Source organism: Triturus cristatus, chromosome 8 (genome assembly GCF_964204655.1).
Source record: "Triturus cristatus chromosome 8, aTriCri1.1, whole genome shotgun sequence".
Classification (NCBI taxonomy): domain Eukaryota; kingdom Metazoa; phylum Chordata; class Amphibia; order Caudata; family Salamandridae; genus Triturus; species Triturus cristatus.
Window position 1 is genome coordinate 738,669,906 of NC_140591.1, and position 23,979 is coordinate 738,693,884.

The 23,979-nt window shown below is 41.7% G+C and overlaps 9 non-coding genes across 9 annotated transcripts; all 9 read right to left on the reverse strand.

Annotated features, from left to right (window-relative positions):
- Nucleotides 1–2,260: 2,260 nt before the first annotated feature.
- On the reverse strand, nt 2,261–2,333 carry TRNAV-CAC (transfer RNA valine (anticodon CAC)). Its single transcript has one exon. It is a non-coding gene; the product is annotated as a tRNA-Val (tRNA).
- A 272-nt stretch (nt 2,334–2,605) lies between these two features.
- Nucleotides 2,606–2,677, reverse strand: TRNAP-UGG (transfer RNA proline (anticodon UGG)). Its single transcript has one exon. It is a non-coding gene; the product is annotated as a tRNA-Pro (tRNA).
- A 1,980-nt stretch (nt 2,678–4,657) lies between these two features.
- On the reverse strand, nt 4,658–4,730 carry TRNAV-CAC (transfer RNA valine (anticodon CAC)). The gene has a single exon. It is a non-coding gene; the product is annotated as a tRNA-Val (tRNA).
- A 2,318-nt stretch (nt 4,731–7,048) lies between these two features.
- TRNAV-CAC (transfer RNA valine (anticodon CAC)) lies at nt 7,049–7,121 on the reverse strand. Its single transcript has one exon. It is a non-coding gene; the product is annotated as a tRNA-Val (tRNA).
- A 4,701-nt stretch (nt 7,122–11,822) lies between these two features.
- Nucleotides 11,823–11,895, reverse strand: TRNAV-CAC (transfer RNA valine (anticodon CAC)). Its single transcript has one exon. It is a non-coding gene; the product is annotated as a tRNA-Val (tRNA).
- Nucleotides 11,896–14,211: 2,316 nt separating this feature from the next.
- TRNAV-CAC (transfer RNA valine (anticodon CAC)) lies at nt 14,212–14,284 on the reverse strand. Its single transcript has one exon. It is a non-coding gene; the product is annotated as a tRNA-Val (tRNA).
- A 2,314-nt stretch (nt 14,285–16,598) lies between these two features.
- TRNAV-CAC (transfer RNA valine (anticodon CAC)) lies at nt 16,599–16,671 on the reverse strand. The gene has a single exon. It is a non-coding gene; the product is annotated as a tRNA-Val (tRNA).
- A 4,701-nt stretch (nt 16,672–21,372) lies between these two features.
- TRNAV-CAC (transfer RNA valine (anticodon CAC)) lies at nt 21,373–21,445 on the reverse strand. The gene has a single exon. It is a non-coding gene; the product is annotated as a tRNA-Val (tRNA).
- A 2,314-nt stretch (nt 21,446–23,759) lies between these two features.
- On the reverse strand, nt 23,760–23,832 carry TRNAV-CAC (transfer RNA valine (anticodon CAC)). Its single transcript has one exon. It is a non-coding gene; the product is annotated as a tRNA-Val (tRNA).
- Between the last annotated feature and the right edge of the window lie 147 nt (nt 23,833–23,979).

Genomic DNA, 23,979 nt, shown 5'->3' on the forward strand with positions numbered 1-23,979 from the left:
TGGGCCTCTGGCTTTAGATTTCTTTCATGCAACCTGCCCGACATCCCTAGCTGAACGCTCGTACATGCCATGCAAGACCAGATGTTTGGTATTAGCTCAGACTGGGCAGGGCTGAAGCATGAGACTCTAGCAAAGAATTATCCACTACTGCAAAGAAAAAATTGATGTTGGTTTTGAAACGCAAACTTCAAAACAACTTGAAAAGAGTACCAAGAAAAGGGCTCGTCCGGGATTTGAACCCGGGACCTCTCGCACCCAAAGCGAGAATCATACCCCTAGACTAACGAGCCCTCAAAATCCTCTTACCTCTCAAAAGCTAATAACGGCTCTAAGCCCGCAATGAAGATCATGCTGGTATCTTTATGATGCTTGGTCTGTGAATACGCATGAAAGTCAGTCTCAACTTACCCTTTCTCAAACGATAGCACTATCATTTACAAGTGTCTCCTTTTATTCCGTCCCAGCTTTGGACACGTCTTACAGGAAGTCAGCCCTTATTTATATATTTCTGCAGTGGCTGAAGCTTAATGAGAAAGAGTAACAAGTTGTTCATAACAGCATAAGAAACACATTGTGCATTTTCTCTCAAATACTCCTTCACTTTGTGCCAAAAGAAATACCAAGGTGAATACCTAGGCCACAGATTCAAGCTAAAGATCTTCCTGCTGAATGCAAGGCGCAATAAAAACTGCATATCGCTGGACTAAAGCATTCCTTGCATAGCCTCTAACATCATAACATAACTGAGCTGCTAGCAGCAAGCTAACCAATAACTTTCTGAAATGAGAATTACATGTGCTTATCTGCTCAATCAGTGCTCGATCAGGCGAGATTTAGAAAAGGTGGAAAGGGTCCAAGTGGATGCCCCTTCCTTTTTAGGGTGGGTCCTGCTGACTATCATAGGATTGCTTGTAAAAGTGGCCAGGGTCAGAGGAAAAGCTGCCAACACTTCTTAGCGTTCTCTATAGATGCAGCCATTTTCTGTGACTGTAATTTCGGCCTTTTCCCAGAAGTCTCTATTCTGCCTATGCAAATTAACAAAAGCAGTGCTTATTCCTCACTTGCTCAAATGTCCTTCCTGTCCAGAAAGCTCTGATTAAGCATGCTTATTTTCTTTTTCTGGGATATTTTAAATTGTTTCGCTGTCCAGTCTGTGGCAGTAGAAAGCTGCTTATGATGCCAGGTTTTGATGAATCCCCAAGGTACAAGTACAGAGGAATATATCAGTCTCTAGGATATGGAACTTTTAGCTAACACATCACAATATGTGATGCTTGCCAAGAAAACACTACATTCTGGAGCGCTGATGATCAGAACATTCTGCTCCTGAAGGATAGAAAAGACAGCTTGATTGAAATAAAGTCTGTTTATATTGACACTCTCTCTCTCCCTATATATACATACATGCATACACACACACACACAGGTATGTCATGCATTTCTTCAGATTTGTTTCAACCATTTACCATTTATTGGAGAATCCCTACTTTTCAAGTGACTGCAAATGAAGTCATCTCTGGCACTTTTTGTGCAAAGTAAGAGACACACATGACACCTTTTTATAAAAGTCATCGCTTTCTTTGTTACTGTGTACTTTCAAAGCATGGGGCTTTCACACGTCAGGTAAACCTGATTACCACTACACAACAAAAGCAGATGCAGCTTTCTTATCTATGTCGTGATAGAACAGTTGTGAATTGAGTAGAAGAAGGGCCCTGATGTGATACTTATTACATGCAGCCTGTAAGATAGTCAAACATGCAGGCTAAGAAGGAAGATGCAAATATCAATGTATTAGAAAAACACCTAAAGGCGAGTGATATGCTTTCATTCATGCATGGCTAGGAAAAATCGCCATACTGTTGCAAACATTCTTACACCACCAACTGGAAATAAATGATTCTGACATTAAACGTAAAGGTGACAATGCATTTGTATCATCACCTTGAGAAGGATCATCTTGGAATTGAGCCGAGGGCCTCTGCACTCAAAGCCAGAAACACTCCACTAAAATAAGATTCCTGTTGGTGCCAACAATTCTCCATGTTAATGCTTGTTCTAGGTGAGCAGTGAACCGATTGCAGGGCTCTTTTGAAAGCAAGGTCTGAGAACCAACAGATACATCCACACGCCGATTACTTTAGTGTTTTGAGAGAATTCCCTTTCTTGGAACGAGATTGCATGAAATAATCTTCAGGGCTTGGACAATTCCATGGCAAAACGGCACCTATCAACATTGTAGCCAACACAATATAACAACTGTTTCTGCCCGGTTTCGAACCGGGGACCTTTCGCGTGTGAGGCGAACGTGATAACCACTACACTACAGAAACAGATACCTACAGTTGATTTTTCTGTAATGAAACTGCTCCGAACTGGCTATTCCATGGGCCTCTGGCTTTAGATTTCTTTCATGCAACCTGCCCGACATCCCTAGCTGAACGCTCGTACATGCCATGCAAGACCAGATGTTTGGTATTAGCTCAGACTGGGCAGGGCTGAAGCATGAGACTCTAGCAAAGAATTATCCACTACTGCAAAGAAAAAATTGATGTTGGTTTTGAAACGCAAACTTCAAAACAACTTGAAAAGAGTACCAAGAAAAGGGCTCGTCCGGGATTTGAACCCGGGACCTCTCGCACCCAAAGCGAGAATCATACCCCTAGACCAACGAGCCCTCAAAATCCTCTTACCTCTCAAAAGCTAATACCGGCTCTAAGCCCGCAATGAAGATCATGCTGGTATCTTTATGATGCTTGGTCTGTGAATACGCATGAAAGTCAGTCTCAACTTACCCTTTCTCAAACGATAGCACTATCATTTACAAGTGTCTCCTTTTATTCCGTCCCAGCTTTGGACACGTCTTACAGGAAGTCAGCCCTTATTTATATATTTCTTCAGTGGCTGAAGCTTAATGAGAAAGAGTAACAAGTTGTTCATAACAACATAAGAAACACATTGTGCATTTTCTCTTAAATACTCCTTCACTTTGTGCCAAAAGAAATACCAAGGTGAATACCTAGGCCACAGATTCAAGCTAAAGATCTTCCTGCTGAATGCAAGGCGCAATAAAAACTGCATATCGCTGGACTAAAGCATTCCTTGCATAGCCTCTAACATCATAACATAACTGAGCTGCTAGCAGCAAGCTAACCAATACCTTTCTGAAATGAGAATGACATGTGCTTATCTGCTCAATCAGTGCTCAATCAGGCTCGATCAGGCGAGATTTAGAAAAGGTGGAAAGGGTCCAAGTGGATGCCCCTTCCTTTTTAGGGTGGGTCCTGCTGACTATCATAGGATTGCTTGTAAAAGTGGCCAGGGTCAGAGGAAAAGCTGCCAACACTTCTTAGCGTTCTCTATAGATGCAGCCATTTTCTGTGACTGTAATTTCGGCCTTTTCCCAGAAGTCTCTATTCTGCCTATGCAAATTAACAAAAGCAGTGCTTATTCCTCACTTGCTCAAATGTCCTTCCTGTCCAGAAAGCTCTGATTAAGCATGCTTATTTTCTTTTTCTGGGATATTTTAAATTGTTTCGCTGTCCAGTCTGTGGCAGTAGAAAGCTGCTTATGATGTCAGGTTTTGATGAATCCCCAAGGTACAAGTACAGAGGAATATATCAGTCTCTAGGATATGGAACTTTTAGCTAACACATCACAATATGTGATGCTTGCCAAGAAAACACTACATTCTGGAGCGCTGATGATCAGAACATTCTGCTCCTGAAGGATAGAAAAGACAGCTTGATTGAAATAAAGTCTGTTTATATTGACGCTCTCTCTCTCCCTATATATACATACATGCATACACACACACACACAGGTATGTCATGCATTTCTTCAGATTTGTTTCAACCATTTACCATTTATTGGAGAATCCCTACTTTTCAAGTGACTGCAAATGAAGTCATCTCTGGCACTTTTTGTGCAAAGTAAGAGACACACATGACACCTTTTTATAAAAGTCATCGGTTTCTTTGTTACTGTGTACTTTCAAAGCATGGGGCTTTCACACGTCAGGTAAACCTGATTACCACTACACAACAAAAGCAGATGCAGCTTTCTTATCTATGTCGTGATAGAACAGTTGTGAATTGAGTAGAAGAAGGGCCCTGATGTGATACTTATTACATGCAGCCTGTAAGATAGTCAAACATGCAGGCTAGGAAGGCAGATGCAAATATCAATGTATTAGAAAAACACCTAAAGGCGAGTGATATGCTTTCATTCATGCATGGCTAGGAAAAATCGCCATACTGTTGCAAACATTCTTACACCACCAACTGGAAATAAATGATTCTGACATTAAACGTAAAGGTGACAATGCATTTGTATCATCACCCTGAGAAGGATCATCTTGGAATTGAGCCGAGGGCCTCTGCACTCAAAGCCAGAAACACTCCACTAAAATAAGATTCCTGTTGGTGCCAACAATTCTCCATGTTAATGCTTGTTCTAGGTGAGCAGTGAACCGATTGCAGGGCTCTTTTGAAAGCAAGGTCTGAGAACCAACAGATACATCCACACGCCGATTTCTTTAGTGTTTTGAGAGAATTCCCTTTCTTGGAACGAGATTGCATGAAATAATCTTCAGGGCTTGGACAATTCCATGGCAAAACGGCACCTATCAACATTGTAGCCAACACAATATAACAACTGTTTCTGCCCGGTTTCGAACCGGGGACCTTTCGCGTGTGAGGCGAACGTGATAACCACTACACTACAGAAACAGATACCTACAGTTGATTTTTCTGTAATGAAACTGCTCCGAACTGGCTATTCCATGGGCCTCTGGCTTTAGATTTCTTTCATGCAACCTGCCCGACATCCCTAGCTGAACGCTCGTACATGCCATGCAAGACCAGATGTTTGGTATTAGCTCAGACTGGGCAGGGCTGAAGCATGAGACTCTAGCAAAGAATTATCCACTACTGCAAAGAAAAAATTGATGTTGGTTTTGAAACGCAAACTTCAAAACAACTTGAAAAGAGTACCAAGAAAAGGGCTCGTCCGGGATTTGAACCTGGGACATCTCGCACCCAAAGCGAGAATCATACCCATAGACCAACGAGCCCTCAAAATCCTCTTACCTCTCAAAAGCTAATACCGGCTCTAAGCCCGCAATGAAGATCATGCTGGTATCTTTATGATGCTTGGTCTGTGAATACGCATGAAAGTCAGTCTCAACTTACCCTTTCTCAAACGATAGCACTATCATTTACAAGTGTCTCCTTTTATTCCGTCCCAGCTTTGGACACGTCTTACAGGAAGTCAGCCCTTATTTATATATTTCTGCAGTGGCTGAAGCTTAATGAGAAAGAGTAACAAGTTGTTCATAACAACATAAGAAACACATTGTGCATTTTCTCTCAAATACTCCTTCACTTTGTGCCAAAAAAAATACCAAGGTGAATACCTAGGCCACAGATTCAAGCTAAAGATCTTCCTGCTGAATGCAAGGCGCAATAAAAACTGCATATCGCTGGACTAAAGCATTCCTTGCATAGCCTCTAACATCATAACATAACTGAGCTGCTAGCAGCAAGCTAACCAATACCTTTCTGAAATGAGAATGACATGTGCTTATCGGCTCGATCAGGGCTCGATCAGGCAAGATTTAGAAAAGGTGGAAAGGGTCCAAGTGGATGCCCCTTCCTTTTTAGGGTGGGTCCTGCTGACTATCATAGGATTGCTTGTAAAAGTGGCCAGGGTCAGAGGAAAAGCTGCCAACACTTCTTAGCGTTCTCTATAGATGCAGCCATTTTCTGTGACTGTAATTTCGGCCTTTTCCCAGAAGTCTCTATTCTGCCTATGCAAATTAACAAAAGCAGTGCTTATTCCTCACTTGCTCAAATGTCCTTCCTGTCCAGAAAGCTCTGATTAAGCATGCTTATTTTCTTTTTCTGGGATATTTTAAATTGTTTCGCTGTCCAGTCTGTGGCAGTAGAAAGCTGCTTATGATGCCAGGTTTTGATGAATCCCCAAGGTACAAGTACAGAGGAATATATCAGTCTCTAGGATATGGAACTTTTAGCTAAAACATCACAATATGTGATGCTTGCCAAGAAAACACTACATTCTGGAGCGCTGATGATCAGAACATTCTGCTCCTGAAGGATAGAAAAGACAGCTTGATTGAAATAAAGTCTGTTTATATTGACGCTCTCTCTCTCCCTATATATACATACATGCGTACACACACACACACACACAGGTATGTCATGCATTTCTTCAGATTTGTTTCAACCATTTACCATTTATTGGAGAATCCCTACTTTTCAAGTGACTGCAAATGAAGTCATCTCTGGCACTTTTTGTGCAAAGTAAGAGACACACATGACACCTTTTTATAAAAGTCATCGGTTTCTTTGTTACTGTGTACTTTCAAAGCATGGGGCTTTCACACGTCAGGTAAACCTGATTACCACTACACAACAAAAGCAGATGCAGCTTTCTTATCTATGTCGTGATAGAACAGTTGTGAATTGAGTAGAAGAAGGGCCCTGATGTGATACTTATTACATGCAGCCTGTAAGATAGTCAAACATGCAGGCTAGGAAGGAAGATGCAAATATCAATGTATTAGAAAAACACCTAAAGGCGAATGATATGCTTTCATTCATGCATGGCTAGGAAAAATCGCCATACTGTTGCAAACATTCTTACACCACCAACTGGAAATAAATGATTCTGACATTAAACGTAAAGGTGACAATGCATTTGTATCATCACCTTGAGAAGGATCATCTTGGAATTGAGCCGAGGGCCTCTGCACTCAAAGCCAGAAACACTCCACTAAAATAAGATTCCTGTTGGTGCCAACAATTCTCCATGTTAATGCTTGTTCTAGGTGAGCAGTGAACCGATTGCAGGGCTCTTTTGAAAGCAAGGTCTGAGAACCAACAGATACATCCACACGCCGATTACTTTAGTGTTTTGAGAGAATTCCCTTTCTTGGAACGAGATTGCATGAAATAATCTTCAGGGCTTGGACAATTCCATGGCAAAACGGCACCTATCAACATTGTAGCCAACACAATATAACAACTGTTTCTGCCCGGTTTCGAACCGGGGACCTTTCGCATGTGAGGCGAACGTGATAACCACTACACTACAGAAACAGATACCTACAGTTGATTTTTCTGTAATGAAACTGCTCCGAACTGGCTATTCCATGGGCCTCTGGCTTTAGATTTCTTTCATGCAACCTGCCCGACATCCCTAGCTGAACGCTCGTACATGCCATGCAAGACCAGATGTTTGGTATTAGCTCAGACTGGGCAGGGCTGAAGCATGAGACTCTAGCAAAGAATTATCCACTACTGCAAAGAAAAAATTGATGTTGGTTTTGAAACGCAAACTTCAAAACAACTTGAAAAGAGTACCAAGAAAAGGGCTCGTCCGGGATTTGAACCCGGGACCTCTCGCACCCAAAGCGAGAATCATACCCCTAGACTAACGAGCCCTCAAAATCCTCTTACCTCTCAAAAGCTAATAACGGCTCTAAGCCCGCAATGAAGATCATGCTGGTATCTTTATGATGCTTGGTCTGTGAATACGCATGAAAGTCAGTCTCAACTTACCCTTTCTCAAACGATAGCACTATCATTTACAAGTGTCTCCTTTTATTCCGTCCCAGCTTTGGACACGTCTTACAGGAAGTCAGCCCTTATTTATATATTTCTGCAGTGGCTGAAGCTTAATGAGAAAGAGTAACAAGTTGTTCATAACAGCATAAGAAACACATTGTGCATTTTATCTCAAATACTCCTTCACTTTGTGCCAAAAGAAATACCAAGGTGAATACCTAGGCCACAGATTCAAGCTAAAGATCTTCCTGCTGAATGCAAGGCGCAATAAAAACTGCATATCGCTGGACTAAAGCATTCCTTGCATAGCCTCTAACATCATAACATAACTGAGCTGCTAGCAGCAAGCTAACCAATAACTTTCTGAAATGAGAATTACATGTGCTTATCTGCTCAATCAGTGCTCGATCAGGCGAGATTTAGAAAAGGTGGAAAGGGTCCAAGTGGATGCCCCTTCCTTTTTAGGGTGGGTCCTGCTGACTATCATAGGATTGCTTGTAAAAGTGGCCAGGGTCAGAGGAAAAGCTGCCAACACTTCTTAGCGTTCTCTATAGATGCAGCCATTTTCTGTGACTGTAATTTCGGCCTTTTCCCAGAAGTCTCTATTCTGCCTATGCAAATTAACAAAAGCAGTGCTTATTCCTCACTTGCTCAAATGTCCTTCCTGTCCAGAAAGCTCTGATTAAGCATGCTTATTTTCTTTTTCTGGGATATTTTAAATTGTTTCGCTGTCCAGTCTGTGGCAGTAGAAAGCTGCTTATGATGCCAGGTTTTGATGAATCCCCAAGGTACAAGTACAGAGGAATATATCAGTCTCTAGGATATGGAACTTTTAGCTAACACATCACAATATGTGATGCTTGCCAAGAAAACACTACATTCTGGAGCGCTGATGATCAGAACATTCTGCTCCTGAAGGATAGAAAAGACAGCTTGATTGAAATAAAGTCTGTTTATATTGACGCTCTCTCTCTCCCTATATATACATACATGCATACACACACACACACAGGTATGTCATGCATTTCTTCAGATTTGTTTCAACCATTTACCATTTATTGGAGAATCCCTACTTTTCAAGTGACTGCAAATGAAGTCATCTCTGGCACTTTTTGTGCAAAGTAAGAGACACACATGACACCTTTTTATAAAAGTCATCGCTTTCTTTGTTACTGTGTACTTTCAAAGCATGGGGCTTTCACACGTCAGGTAAACCTGATTACCACTACACAACAAAAGCAGATGCAGCTTTCTTATCTATGTCGTGATAGAACAGTTGTGAATTGAGTAGAAGAAGGGCCCTGATGTGATACTTATTACATGCAGCCTGTAAGATAGTCAAACATGCAGGCTAGGAAGGAAGATGCAAATATCAATGTATTAGAAAAACACCTAAAGGCGAGTGATATGCTTTCATTCATGCATGGCTAGGAAAAATCGCCATACTGTTGCAAACATTCTTACACCACCAACTGGAAATAAATGATTCTGACATTAAACGTAAAGGTGACAATGCATTTGTATCATCACCCTGAGAAGGATCATCTTGGAATTGAGCCGAGGGCCTCTGCACTCAAAGCCAGAAACACTCCACTAAAATAAGATTCCTGTTGGTGCCAACAATTCTCCATGTTAATGCTTGTTCTAGGTGAGCAGTGAACCGATTGCAGGGCTCTTTTGAAAGCAAGGTCTGAGAACCAACAGATACATCCACACGCCGATTACTTTAGTGTTTTGAGAGAATTCCCTTTCTTGGAACGAGATTGCATGAAATAATCTTCAGGGCTTGGACAATTCCATGGCAAAACGGCACCTATCAACATTGTAGCCAACACAATATAACAACTGTTTCTGCCCGGTTTCGAACCGGGGACCTTTCACGTGTGAGGCGAACGTGATAACCACTACATTACAGAAACAGATACCTACAGTTGATTTTTCTGTAATGAAACTGCTCCGAACTGGCTATTCCATGGGCCTCTGGCTTTAGATTTCTTTCATGCAACCTGCCCGACATCCCTAGCTGAACGCTCGTACATGCCATGCAAGACCAGATGTTTGGTATTAGCTCAGACTGGGCAGGGCTGAAGCATGAGACTCTAGCAAAGAATTATCCACTACTGCAAAGAAAAAATTGATGTTGGTTTTGAAACGCAAACTTCAAAACAACTTGAAAAGAGTACCAAGAAAAGGGCTCGTCCGGGATTTGAACCTGGGACCTCTCGCACCCAAAGCGAGAATCATACCCCTAGACCAACAAGCCCTCAAAATCCTCTTACCTCTCAAAAGCTAATACCGGCTCTAAGCCCGCAATGAAGATCATGCTGGTATCTTTATGATGCTTGGTCTGTGAATACGCATGAAAGTCAGTCTCAACTTACCCTTTCTCAAACGATAGCACTATCATTTACAAGTGTCTCCTTTTATTCCGTCCCAGCTTTGGACACGTCTTACAGGAAGTCAGCCCTTATTTATATATTTCTGCAGTGGCTGAAGCTTAATGAGAAAGAGTAACAAGTTGTTCATAACAACATAAGAAACACATTGTGCATTTTCTCTCAAATACTCCTTCACTTTGTGCCAAAAAAAATACCAAGGTGAATACCTAGGCCACAGATTCAAGCTAAAGATCTTCCTGCTGAATGCAAGGCGCAATAAAAACTGCATATCGCTGGACTAAAGCATTCCTTGCATAGCCTCTAACATCATAACATAACTGAGCTGCTAGCAGCAAGCTAACCAATACCTTTCTGAAATGAGAATGACATGTGCTTATCGGCTCGATCAGGGCTCGATCAGGCGAGATTTAGAAAAGGTGGAAAGGGTCCAAGTGGATGCCCCTTCCTTTTTAGGGTGGGTCCTGCTGACTATCATAGGATTGCTTGTAAAAGTGGCCAGGGTCAGAGGAAAAGCTGCCAACACTTCTTAGCGTTCTCTATAGATGCAGCCATTTTCTGTGACTGTAATTTCGGCCTTTTCCCAGAAGTCTCTATTCTGCCTATGCAAATTAACAAAAGCAGTGCTTATTCCTCACTTGCTCAAATGTCCTTCCTGTCCAGAAAGCTCTGATTAAGCATGCTTATTTTCTTTTTCTGGGATATTTTAAATTGTTTCGCTGTCCAGTCTGTGGCAGTAGAAAGCTGCTTATGATGCCAGGTTTTGATGAATCCCCAAGGTACAAGTACAGAGGAATATATCAGTCTCTAGGATATGGAACTTTTAGCTAACACATCACAATATGTGATGCTTGCCAAGAAAACACTACATTCTGGAGCGCTGATGATCAGAACATTCTGCTCCTGAAGGATAGAAAAGACAGCTTGATTGAAATAAAGTCTGTTTATATTGACGCTCTCTCTCTCCCTATATATACATACATGCATACACACACACACACAGGTATGTCATGCATTTCTTCAGATTTGTTTCAACCATTTACCATTTATTGGAGAATCCCTACTTTTCAAGTGACTGCAAATGAAGTCATCTCTGGCACTTTTTGTGCAAAGTAAGAGACACACATGACACCTTTTTATAAAAGTCATCGGTTTCTTTGTTACTGTGTACTTTCAAAGCATGGGGCTTTCACACGTCAGGTAAACCTGATTACCACTACACAACAAAAGCAGATGCAGCTTTCTTATCTATGTCGTGATAGAACAGTTGTGAATTGAGTAGAAGAAGGGCCCTGATGTGATACTTATTACATGCAGCCTGTAAGATAGTCAAACATGCAGGCTAGGAAGGCAGATGCAAATATCAATGTATTAGAAAAACACCTAAAGGCGAGTGATATGCTTTCATTCATGCATGGCTAGGAAAAATCGCCATACTGTTGCAAACATTCTTACACCACCAACTGGAAATAAATGATTCTGACATTAAACGTAAAGGTGACAATGCATTTGTATCATCACCCTGAGAAGGATCATCTTGGAATTGAGCCGAGGGCCTCTGCACTCAAAGCCAGAAACACTCCACTAAAATAAGATTCCTGTTGGTGCCAACAATTCTCCATGTTAATGCTTGTTCTAGGTGAGCAGTGAACCGATTGCAGGGCTCTTTTGAAAGCAAGGTCTGAGAACCAACAGATACATCCACACGCCGATTTCTTTAGTGTTTTGAGAGAATTCCCTTTCTTGGAACGAGATTGCATGAAATAATCTTCAGGGCTTGGACAATTCCATGGCAAAACGGCACCTATCAACATTGTAGCCAACACAATATAACAACTGTTTCTGCCCGGTTTCGAACCGGGGACCTTTCGCGTGTGAGGCGAACGTGATAACCACTACACTACAGAAACAGATACCTACAGTTGATTTTTCTGTAATGAAACTGCTCCGAACTGGCTATTCCATGGGCCTCTGGCTTTAGATTTCTTTCATGCAACCTGCCCGACATCCCTAGCTGAACGCTCGTACATGCCATGCAAGACCAGATGTTTGGTATTAGCTCAGACTGGGCAGGGCTGAAGCATGAGACTCTAGCAAAGAATTATCCACTACTGCAAAGAAAAAATTGATGTTGGTTTTGAAACGCAAACTTCAAAACAACTTGAAAAGAGTACCAAGAAAAGGGCTCGTCCGGGATTTGAACCTGGGACCTCTCGCACCCAAAGCGAGAATCATACCCATAGACCAACGAGCCCTCAAAATCCTCTTACCTCTCAAAAGCTAATACCGGCTCTAAGCCCGCAATGAAGATCATGCTGGTATCTTTATGATGCTTGGTCTGTGAATACGCATGAAAGTCAGTCTCAACTTACCCTTTCTCAAACGATAGCACTATCATTTACAAGTGTCTCCTTTTATTCCGTCCCAGCTTTGGACACGTCTTACAGGAAGTCAGCCCTTATTTATATATTTCTGCAGTGGCTGAAGCTTAATGAGAAAGAGTAACAAGTTGTTCATAACAACATAAGAAACACATTGTGCATTTTCTCTCAAATACTCCTTCACTTTGTGCCAAAAAAAATACCAAGGTGAATACCTAGGCCACAGATTCAAGCTAAAGATCTTCCTGCTGAATGCAAGGCGCAATAAAAACTGCATATCGCTGGACTAAAGCATTCCTTGCATAGCCTCTAACATCATAACATAACTGAGCTGCTAGCAGCAAGCTAACCAATACCTTTCTGAAATGAGAATGACGTGCTTATCGGCTCGATCAGGGCTCGATCAGGCGAGATTTAGAAAAGGTGGAAAGGGTCCAAGTGGATGCCCCTTCCTTTTTAGGGTGGGTCCTGCTGACTATCATAGGATTGCTTGTAAAAGTGGCCAGGGTCAGAGGAAAAGCTGCCAACACTTCTTAGCGTTCTCTATAGATGCAGCCATTTTCTGTGACTGTAATTTCGGCCTTTTCCCAGAAGTCTCTATTCTGCCTATGCAAATTAACAAAAGCAGTGCTTATTCCTCACTTGCTCAAATGTCCTTCCTGTCCAGAAAGCTCTGATTAAGCATGCTTATTTTCTTTTTCTGGGATATTTTAAATTGTTTCGCTGTCCAGTCTGTGGCAGTAGAAAGCTGCTTATGATGCCAGGTTTTGATGAATCCCCAAGGTACAAGTACAGAGGAATATATCAGTCTCTAGGATATGGAACTTTTAGCTAAAACATCACAATATGTGATGCTTGCCAAGAAAACACTACATTCTGGAGCGCTGATGATCAGAACATTCTGCTCCTGAAGGATAGAAAAGACAGCTTGATTGAAATAAAGTCTGTTTATATTGACGCTCTCTCTCTCCCTATATATACATACATGCGTACACACACACACACACACAGGTATGTCATGCATTTCTTCAGATTTGTTTCAACCATTTACCATTTATTGGAGAATCCCTACTTTTCAAGTGACTGCAAATGAAGTCATCTCTGGCACTTTTTGTGCAAAGTAAGAGACACACATGACACCTTTTTATAAAAGTCATCGGTTTCTTTGTTACTGTGTACTTTCAAAGCATGGGGCTTTCACACGTCAGGTAAACCTGATTACCACTACACAACAAAAGCAGATGCAGCTTTCTTATCTATGTCGTGATAGAACAGTTGTGAATTGAGTAGAAGAAGGGCCCTGATGTGATACTTATTACATGCAGCCTGTAAGATAGTCAAACATGCAGGCTAGGAAGGAAGATGCAAATATCAATGTATTAGAAAAACACCTAAAGGCGAGTGATATGCTTTCATTCATGCATGGCTAGGAAAAATCGCCATACTGTTGCAAACATTCTTACACCACCAACTGGAAATAAATGATTCTGACATTAAACGTAAAGGTGACAATGCATTTGTATCATCACCTTGAGAAGGATCATCTTGGAATTGAGCCGAGGGCCTCTGCACTCAAAGCCAGAAACACTCCACTAAAATAAGATTCCTGTTGGTGCCAACAATTCTCCATGTTAATGCTTGTTCTAGGTGAGCAGTGAACCGATTGCAGGGCTCTTTTGAAAGCAAGGTCTGAGAACCAACAGATACATCCACACGCCGATTACTTTAGTGTTTTGAGAGAATTCCCTTTCTTGGAACGAGATTGCATGAAATAATCTTCAGGGCTTGGACAATTCCATGGCAAAACGGCACCTATCAACATTGTAGCCAACACAATATAACAACTGTTTCTGCCCGGTTTCGAACCGGGGACCTTTCGCATGTGAGGCGAACGTGATAACCACTACACTACAGAAACAGATACCTACAGTTGATTTTTCTGTAATGAAACTGCTCCGAACTGGCTATTCCATGGGCCTCTGGCTTTAGATTTCTTTCATGCAACCTGCCCGACATCCCTAGCTGAACGCTCGTACATGCCATGCAAGACCAGATGTTTGGTATTAGCTCAGACTGGGCAGGGCTGAAGCATGAGACTCTAGCAAAGAATTATCCACTACTGCAAAGAAAAAATTGATGTTGGTTTTGAAACGCAAACTTCAAAACAACTTGAAAAGAGTACCAAGAAAAGGGCTCGTCCGGGATTTGAACCCGGGACCTCTCGCACCCAAAGCGAGAATCATACCCCTAGACTAACGAGCCCTCAAAATCCTCTTACCTCTCAAAAGCTAATAACGGCTCTAAGCCCGCAATGAAGATCATGCTGGTATCTTTATGATGCTTGGTCTGTGAATACGCATGAAAGTCAGTCTCAACTTACCCTTTCTCAAACGATAGCACTATCATTTACAAGTGTCTCCTTTTATTCCGTCCCAGCTTTGGACACGTCTTACAGGAAGTCAGCCCTTATTTATATATTTCTGCAGTGGCTGAAGCTTAATGAGAAAGAGTAACAAGTTGTTCATAACAACATAAGAAACACATTGTGCATTTTCTCTCAAATACTCCTTCACTTTGTGCCAAAAAAAATACCAAGGTGAATACCTAGGCCACAGATTCAAGCTAAAGATCTTCCTGCTGAATGCAAGGCGCAATAAAAACTGCATATCGCTGGACTAAAGCATTCCTTGCATAGCCTCTAACATCATAACATAACTGAGCTGCTAGCAGCAAGCTAACCAATACCTTTCTGAAATGAGAATGACATGTGCTTATCGGCTCGATCAGGGCTCGATCAGGCGAGATTTAGAAAAGGTGGAAAGGGTCCAAGTGGATGCCCCTTCCTTTTTAGGGTGGGTCCTGCTGACTATCATAGGATTGCTTGTAAAAGTGGCCAGGGTCAGAGGAAAAGCTGCCAACACTTCTTAGCGTTCTCTATAGATGCAGCCATTTTCTGTGACTGTAATTTCGGCCTTTTCCCAGAAGTCTCTATTCTGCCTATGCAAATTAACAAAAGCAGTGCTTATTCCTCACTTGCTCAAATGTCCTTCCTGTCCAGAAAGCTCTGATTAAGCATGCTTATTTTCTTTTTCTGGGATATTTTAAATTGTTTCGCTGTCCAGTCTGTGGCAGTAGAAAGCTGCTTATGATGCCAGGTTTTGATGAATCCCCAAGGTACAAGTACAGAGGAATATATCAGTCTCTAGGATATGGAACTTTTAGCTAAAACATCACAATATGTGATGCTTGCCAAGAAAACACTACATTCTGGAGCGCTGATGATCAGAACATTCTGCTCCTGAAGGATAGAAAAGACAGCTTGATTGAAATAAAGTCTGTTTATATTGACGCTCTCTCTCTCCCTATATATACATACATGCGTACACACACACACACAGGTATGTCATGCATTTCTTCAGATTTGTTTCAACCATTTACCATTTATTGGAGAATCCCTACTTTTCAAGTGACTGCAAATGAAGTCATCTCTGGCACTTTTTGTGCAAAGTAAGAGACACACATGACACCTTTTTATAAAAGTCATCGGTTTCTTTGTTACTGTGTACTTTCAAAGCATGGGGCTTTCACACGTCAGGTAAACCTGATTACCACTACACAACAAAAGCAGATGCAGCTTTCTTATCTATGTCGTGATAGAACAGTTGTGAATTGAGTAGAAGAAGGGCCCTGATGTGATACTTATTACATGCAGCCTGTAAGATAGTCAAACATGCAGGCTAGGAAGGAAGATGCAAATATCAATGTATTAGAAAAACACCTAAAGGCGAGTGATATGCTTTCATTCATGCATGGCTAGGAAAAATCGCCATACTGTTGCAAACATTCTTACACCACCAACTGGAAATAAATGATTCTGACATTAAACGTAAAGGTGACAATGCATTTGTATCATCACCTTGAGAAGGATCATCTTGGAATTGAGCCGAGGGCCTCTGCACTCAAAGCCAGAAACACTCCACTAAAATAAGATTCCTGTTGGTGCCAACAATTCTCCATGTTAATGCTTGTTCTAGGTGAGCAGTGAACCGATTGCAGGGCTCTTTTGAAAGCAAGGTCTGAGAACCAACAGATACATCCACACGCCGATTACTTTAGTGTTTTGAGAGAATTCCCTTTCTTGGAACGAGATTGCATGAAATAATCTTCAGGGCTTGGACAATTCCATGGCAAAACGGCACCTATCAACATTGTAGCCAACACAATATAACAACTGTTTCTGCCCGGTTTCGAACCGGGGACCTTTCGCGTGTGAGGCGAACGTGATAACCACTACACTACAGAAACAGATACCTACAGTTGATTTTTCTGTAATGAAACTGCTCCGAACTGGCTATTCCATGGGCCTCTGGCTTTAGATTTCTTTCATGCAACCTGCCCGACATCCCTAGCTGAACGCTCGTACATGCCATGCAAGACCAGATGTTTGGTATTAGCTCAGACTGGGCAGGGCTGAAGCATGAGACTCTAGCAAAGAATTATCCACTACTGCAAAGAAAAAATTGATGTTGGTTTTGAAACGCAAACTTCAAAACAACTTGAAAAGAGTACTAAGAAAAGGGCTCGTCCGGGATTTGAAGCCGGGACCTCTCGCACCCAAAGCGAGAATCATACCCCTAGACCAACGAGCCCTCAAAATCCTCTTACCTCTCAAAAGCTAATACCGGCTCTAAGCCCGCAATGAAGATCATGCTGGTATCTTTATGATGCTTGGTCTGTGAATACGCATGAAAGTCAGTCTCAACTTACCCTTTCTCAAACGATAGCACTATCATTTACAAGTGTCTCCTTTTATTCCGTCCCAGCTTTGGACACGTCTTACAGGAAGTCAGCCCTTATTTATATATTTCTTCAGTGGCTGAAGCTTAATGAGAAAGAGTAACAAGTTGTTCATAACAACATAAGAAACACATTGTGCATTTTCTCTTAAATACTCCTTCACTTTGTGCCAAAAGAAATACCAAGGTGAATACCTAGGCCACAGATTCAAGCTAAAGATCTTCCTGCTGAATGCAAGGCGCAATAAAAACTGCATATCGCTGGACTAAAGCATTCCTTGCATAGCCTCTAACATCATAACATAACTGAGCTGCTAGCAGCAAGCTAACCAATACCTTTCTGAAATGAGAATTACATGTGCTTATCTGCTCAATCAGTGCTCGATCAGGCGAGATTTAGAAAAGGTGGAAAGGGTCCAAGTGGATGCCCCTTCCTTTTTAGGGTGGGTCCTGCTGACTATCATAGGATTGCTTGTAAAAGTGGCCAGAGTCAGAGGAAAAGCTGCCAACACTTCTTAGCGTTCTCTATAGATGCAGCCATTTTCTGTGACTGTAATTTCGGCCTTTTCCCAGAAGTCTCTATTCTGCCTATGCAAATTAACAAAAGCAGTGCTTATTCCTCACTTGCTCAAATGTCCTTCCTGTCCAGAAAGCTCTGATTAAGCATGCTTATTTTCTTTTTCTGGGATATTTTAAATTGTTTCGCTGTCCAGTCTGTGGCAGTAGAAAGCTGCTTATGATGCCAGGTTTTGATGAATCCCCAAGGTACAAGTACAGAGGAATATATCAGTCTCTAGGATATGGAACTTTTAGCTAACACATCACAATATGTGATGCTTGCCAAGAAAACACTACATTCTGGAGCGCTGATGATCAGAACATTCTGCTCCTGAAGGATAGAAAAGACAGCTTGATTGAAATAAAGTCTGTTTATATTGACGCTCTCTCTCTCCCTATATATACATACATGCATACACACACACACACAGGTATGTCATGCATTTCTTCAGATTTGTTTCAACCATTTACCATTTATTGGAGAATCCCTACTTTTCAAGTGACTGCAAATGAAGTCATCTCTGGCACTTTTTGTGCAAAGTAAGAGACACACATGACACCTTTTTATAAAAGTCATCGGTTTCTTTGTTACTGTGTACTTTCAAAGCATGGGGCTTTCACACGTCAGGTAAACCTGATTACCACTACACAACAAAAGCAGATGCAGCTTTCTTATCTATGTCGTGATAGAACAGTTGTGAATTGAGTAGAAGAAGGGCCCTGATGTGATACTTATTACATGCAGCCTGTAAGATAGTCAAACATGCAGGCTAAGAAGGAAGATGCAAATATCAATGTATTAGAAAAACACCTAAAGGCGAGTGATATGCTTTCATTCATGCATGGCTAGGAAAAATCGCCATACTGTTGCAAACATTCTTACACCACCAACTGGAAATAAATGATTCTGACATTAAACGTAAAGGTGACAATGCATTTGTATCATCACCTTGAGAAGGATCATCTTGGAATTGAGCCGAGGGCCTCTGCACTCAAAGCCAGAAACACTCCACTAAAATAAGATTCCTGTTGGTGCCAACAATTCTCCATGTTAATGCTTGTTCTAGGTGAGCAGTGAACCGATTGCAGGGCTCTTTTGAAAGCAAGGTCTGAGAACCAACAGATACATCCACACGCCGATTACTTTAGTGTTTTGAGAGAATTCCCTTTCTTGGAACGAGATTGCATGAAATAATCTTCAGGGCTTGGACAATTCCATGGCAAAACGGCACCTATCAACATTGTAGCCAACACAATATAACAACTGTTTCTGCCCGGTTTCGAACCGGGGACCTTTCACGTGTGAGGCGAACGTGATAACCACTACATTACAGAAACAGATACCTACAGTTGATTTTTCTGTAATGAAACTGCTCCGAACTGGCTATTCCATGGGCCTCTGGCTTTAGATTTCTTTCATGCAACCTGCCCGACATCCCTAGCTGAACGCTCGTACATGCCATGCAAGACCAGATGTTTGGTATTAGCTCAGACTGGGCAGGGCTGAAGCATGAGACTCTAGCAAAGAATTATCCACTACTGCAAAGAAAAAATTGATGTTGGTTTTGAAACGCAAACTTCAAAACAACTTGAAAAGAGTACCAAGAAAAGGGCTCGTCCGGGATTTGAACCTGGGACCTCTCGCACCCAAAGCGAGAATCATACCCCTAGACCAACGAGCCCTCAAAATCCTCTTACCTCTCAAAAGCTAATACCGGCTCTAAGCCCGCAATGAAGATCATGCTGGTATCTTTATGATGCTTGGTCTGTGAATACGCATGAAAGTCAGTCTCAACTTACCCTTTCTCAAACGATAGCACTATCATTTACAAGTGTCTCCTTTTATTCCGTCCCAGCTTTGGACACGTCTTACAGGAAGTCAGCCCTTATTTATATATTTCTGCAGTGGCTGAAGCTTAATGAGAAAGAGTAACAAGTTGTTCATAACAACATAAGAAACACATTGTGCATTTTCTCTCAAATACTCCTTCACTTTGTGCCCAAAAAAATACCAAGGTGAATACCTAGGCCACAGATTCAAGCTAAAGATCTTCCTGCTGAATGCAAGGCGCAATAAAAACTGCATATCGCTGGACTAAAGCATTCCTTGCATAGCCTCTAACATCATAACATAACTGAGCTGCTAGCAGCAAGCTAACCAATACCTTTCTGAAATGAGAATGACATGTGCTTATCGGCTCGATCAGGGCTCGATCAGGCGAGATTTAGAAAAGGTGGAAAGGGTCCAAGTGGATGCCCCTTCCTTTTTAGGGTGGGTCCTGCTGACTATCATAGGATTGCTTGTAAAAGTGGCCAGGGTCAGAGGAAAAGCTGCCAACACTTCTTAGCGTTCTCTATAGATGCAGCCATTTTCTGTGACTGTAATTTCGGCCTTTTCCCAGAAGTCTCTATTCTGCCTATGCAAATTAACAAAAGCAGTGCTTATTCCTCACTTGCTCAAATGTCCTTCCTGTCCAGAAAGCTCTGATTAAGCATGCTTATTTTCTTTTTCTGGGATATTTTAAATTGTTTCGCTGTCCAGTCTGTGGCAGTAGAAAGCTGCTTATGATGCCAGGTTTTGATGAATCCCCAAGGTACAAGTACAGAGGAATATATCAGTCTCTAGGATATGGAACTTTTAGCTAAAACATCACAATATGTGATGCTTGCCAAGAAAACACTACATTCTGGAGCGCTGATGATCAGAACATTCTGCTCCTGAAGGATAGAAAAGACAGCTTGATTGAAATAAAGTCTGTTTATATTGACGCTCTCTCTCTCCCTATATATACATACATGCGTACACACACACACACAGGTATGTCATGCATTTCTTCAGATTTGTTTCAACCATTTACCATTTATTGGAGAATCCCTACTTTTCAAGTGACTGCAAATGAAGTCATCTCTGGCACTTTTTGTGCAAAGTAAGAGACACACATGACACCTTTTTATAAAAGTCATCGGTTTCTTTGTTACTGTGTACTTTCAAAGCATGGGGCTTTCACACGTCAGGTAAACCTGATTACCACTACACAACAAAAGCAGATGCAGCTTTCTTATCTATGTCGTGATAGAACAGTTGTGAATTGAGTAGAAGAAGGGCCCTGATGTGATACTTATTACATGCAGCCTGTAAGATAGTCAAACATGCAGGCTAGGAAGGAAGATGCAAATATCAATGTATTAGAAAAACACCTAAAGGCGAGTGATATGCTTTCATTCATGCATGGCTAGGAAAAATCGCCATACTGTTGCAAACATTCTTACACCACCAACTGGAAATAAATGATTCTGACATTAAACGTAAAGGTGACAATGCATTTGTATCATCACCTTGAGAAGGATCATCTTGGAATTGAGCCGAGGGCCTCTGCACTCAAAGCCAGAAACACTCCACTAAAATAAGATTCCTGTTGGTGCCAACAATTCTCCATGTTAATGCTTGTTCTAGGTGAGCAGTGAACCGATTGCAGGGCTCTTTTGAAAGCAAGGTCTGAGAACCAACAGATACATCCACACGCCGATTACTTTAGTGTTTTGAGAGAATTCCCTTTCTTGGAACGAGATTGCATGAAATAATCTTCAGGGCTTGGACAATTCCATGGCAAAACGGCACCTATCAACATTGTAGCCAACACAATATAACAACTGTTTCTGCCCGGTTTCGAACCGGGGACCTTTCGCGTGTGAGGCGAACGTGATAACCACTACACTACAGAAACAGATACCTACAGTTGATTTTTCTGTAATGAAACTGCTCCGAACTGGCTATTCCATGGGCCTCTGGCTTTAGATTTCTTTCATGCAACCTGCCCGACATCCCTAGCTGAACGCTCGTACATGCCATGCAAGACCAGATGTTTGGTATTAGCTCAGACTGGGCAGGGCTGAAGCATGAGACTCTAGCAAAGAATTATCCACTACTGCAAAGAAAAAATTGATGTTGGTTTTGAAACGCAAACTTCAAAACAACTTGAAAAGAGTACCAAGAAAAGGGCTCGTCTGGGATTTGAACCCGGGACCTCTCGCACCCAAAGCGAGAATCATACCCCTAGACCAACGAGCCCTCAAAATCCTCTTACCTCTCAAAAGCTAATACCGGCTCTAAGCCCGCAATGAAGATCATGCTGGTATCTTTATGATGCTTGGTCTGTGAATACGCATGAAAGTCAGTCTCAACTTACCCTTTCTCAAACGATAGCACTATCATTTACAAGTGTCTCCTTTTATTCCGTCCCAGCTTTGGACACGTCTTACAGGAAGTCAGCCCTTATTTATATATTTCTTCAGTGGCTGAAGCTTAATGAGAAAGAGTAACAAGTTGTTCATAACAACATAAGAAACACATTGTGCATTTTCTCTTAAATACTCCTTCACTTTGTGCCAAAAGAAATACCAAGGTGAATACCTAGGCCACAGATTCAAGCTAAAGATCTTCCTGCTGAATGCAAGGCGCAATAAAAACTGCATATCGCTGGACTAAAGCATTCCTTGCATAGCCTCTAACATCATAACATAACTGAGCTGCTAGCAGCAAGCTAACCAATACCTTTCTGAAATGAGAATTACATGTGCTTATCTGCTCAATCAGTGCTCGATCAGGCGAGATTTAGAAAAGGTGGAAAGGGTCCAAGTGGATGCCCCTTCCTTTTTAGGGTGGGTCCTGCTGACTATCATAGGATTGCTTGTAAAAGTGGCCAGAGTCAGAGGAAAAGCTGCCAACACTTCTTAGCGTTCTCTATAGATGCAGCCATTTTCTGTGACTGTAATTTCGGCCTTTTCCCAGAAGTCTCTATTCTGCCTATGCAAATTAACAAAAGCAGTGCTTATTCCTCACTTGCTCAAATGTCCTTCCTGTCCAGAAAGCTCTGATTAAGCATGCTTATTTTCTTTTTCTGGGATATTTTAAATTGTTTCGCTGTCCAGTCTGTGGCAGTAGAAAGCTGCTTATGATGCCAGGTTTTGATGAATCCCCAAGGTACAAGTACAGAGGAATATATCAGTCTCTAGGATATGGAACTTTTAGCTAACACATCACAATATGTGATGCTTGCCAAGAAAACACTACATTCTGGAGCGCTGATGATCAGAACATTCTGCTCCTGAAGGATAGAAAAGACAGCTTGATTGAAATAAAGTCTGTTTATATTGACGCTCTCTCTCTCCCTATATATACATACATGCATACACACACACACACAGGTATGTCATGCATTTCTTCAGATTTGTTTCAACCATTTACCATTTATTGGAGAATCCCTACTTTTCAAGTGACTGCAAATGAAGTCATCTCTGGCACTTTTTGTGCAAAGTAAGAGACACACATGACACCTTTTTATAAAAGTCATCGGTTTCTTTGTTACTGTGTACTTTCAAAGCATGGGGCTTTCACACGTCAGGTAAACCTGATTACCACTACACAACAAAAGCAGATGCAGCTTTCTTATCTATGTCGTGATAGAACAGTTGTGAATTGAGTAGAAGAAGGGCCCTGATGTGATACTTATTACATGCAGCCTGTAAGATAGTCAAACATGCAGGCTAAGAAGGAAGATGCAAATATCAATGTATTAGAAAAACACCTAAAGGCGAGTGATATGCTTTCATTCATGCATGGCTAGGAAAAATCGCCATACTGTTGCAAACATTCTTACACCACCAACTGGAAATAAATGATTCTGACATTAAACGTAAAGGTGACAATGCATTTGTATCATCACCTTGAGAAGGATCATCTTGGAATTGAGCCGAGGGCCTCTGCACTCAAAGCCAGAAACACTCCACTAAAATAAGATTCCTGTTGGTGCCAACAATTCTCCATGTTAATGCTTGTTCTAGGTGAGCAGTGAACCGATTGCAGGGCTCTTTTGAAAGCAAGGTCTGAGAACCAACAGATACATCCACACGCCGATTACTTTAGTGTTTTGAGAGAATTCCCTTTCTTGGAACGAGATTGCATGAAATAATCTTCAGGGCTTGGACAATTCCATGGCAAAACGGCACCTATCAACATTGTAGCCAACACAATATAACAACTGTTTCTGCCCGGTTTCGAACCGGGGACCTTTCGCGTGTGAGGCGAACGTGATAACCACTACACTACAGAAACAGATACCTACAGTTGATTTTTCTGTAATGAAACTGCTCCGAACTGGCTATTCCATGGGCCTCTGGCTTTAGATTTCTTTCATGCAACCTGCCCGACATCCCTAGCTGAACGCTCGTACATGCCATGCAAGACCAGATGTTTGGTATT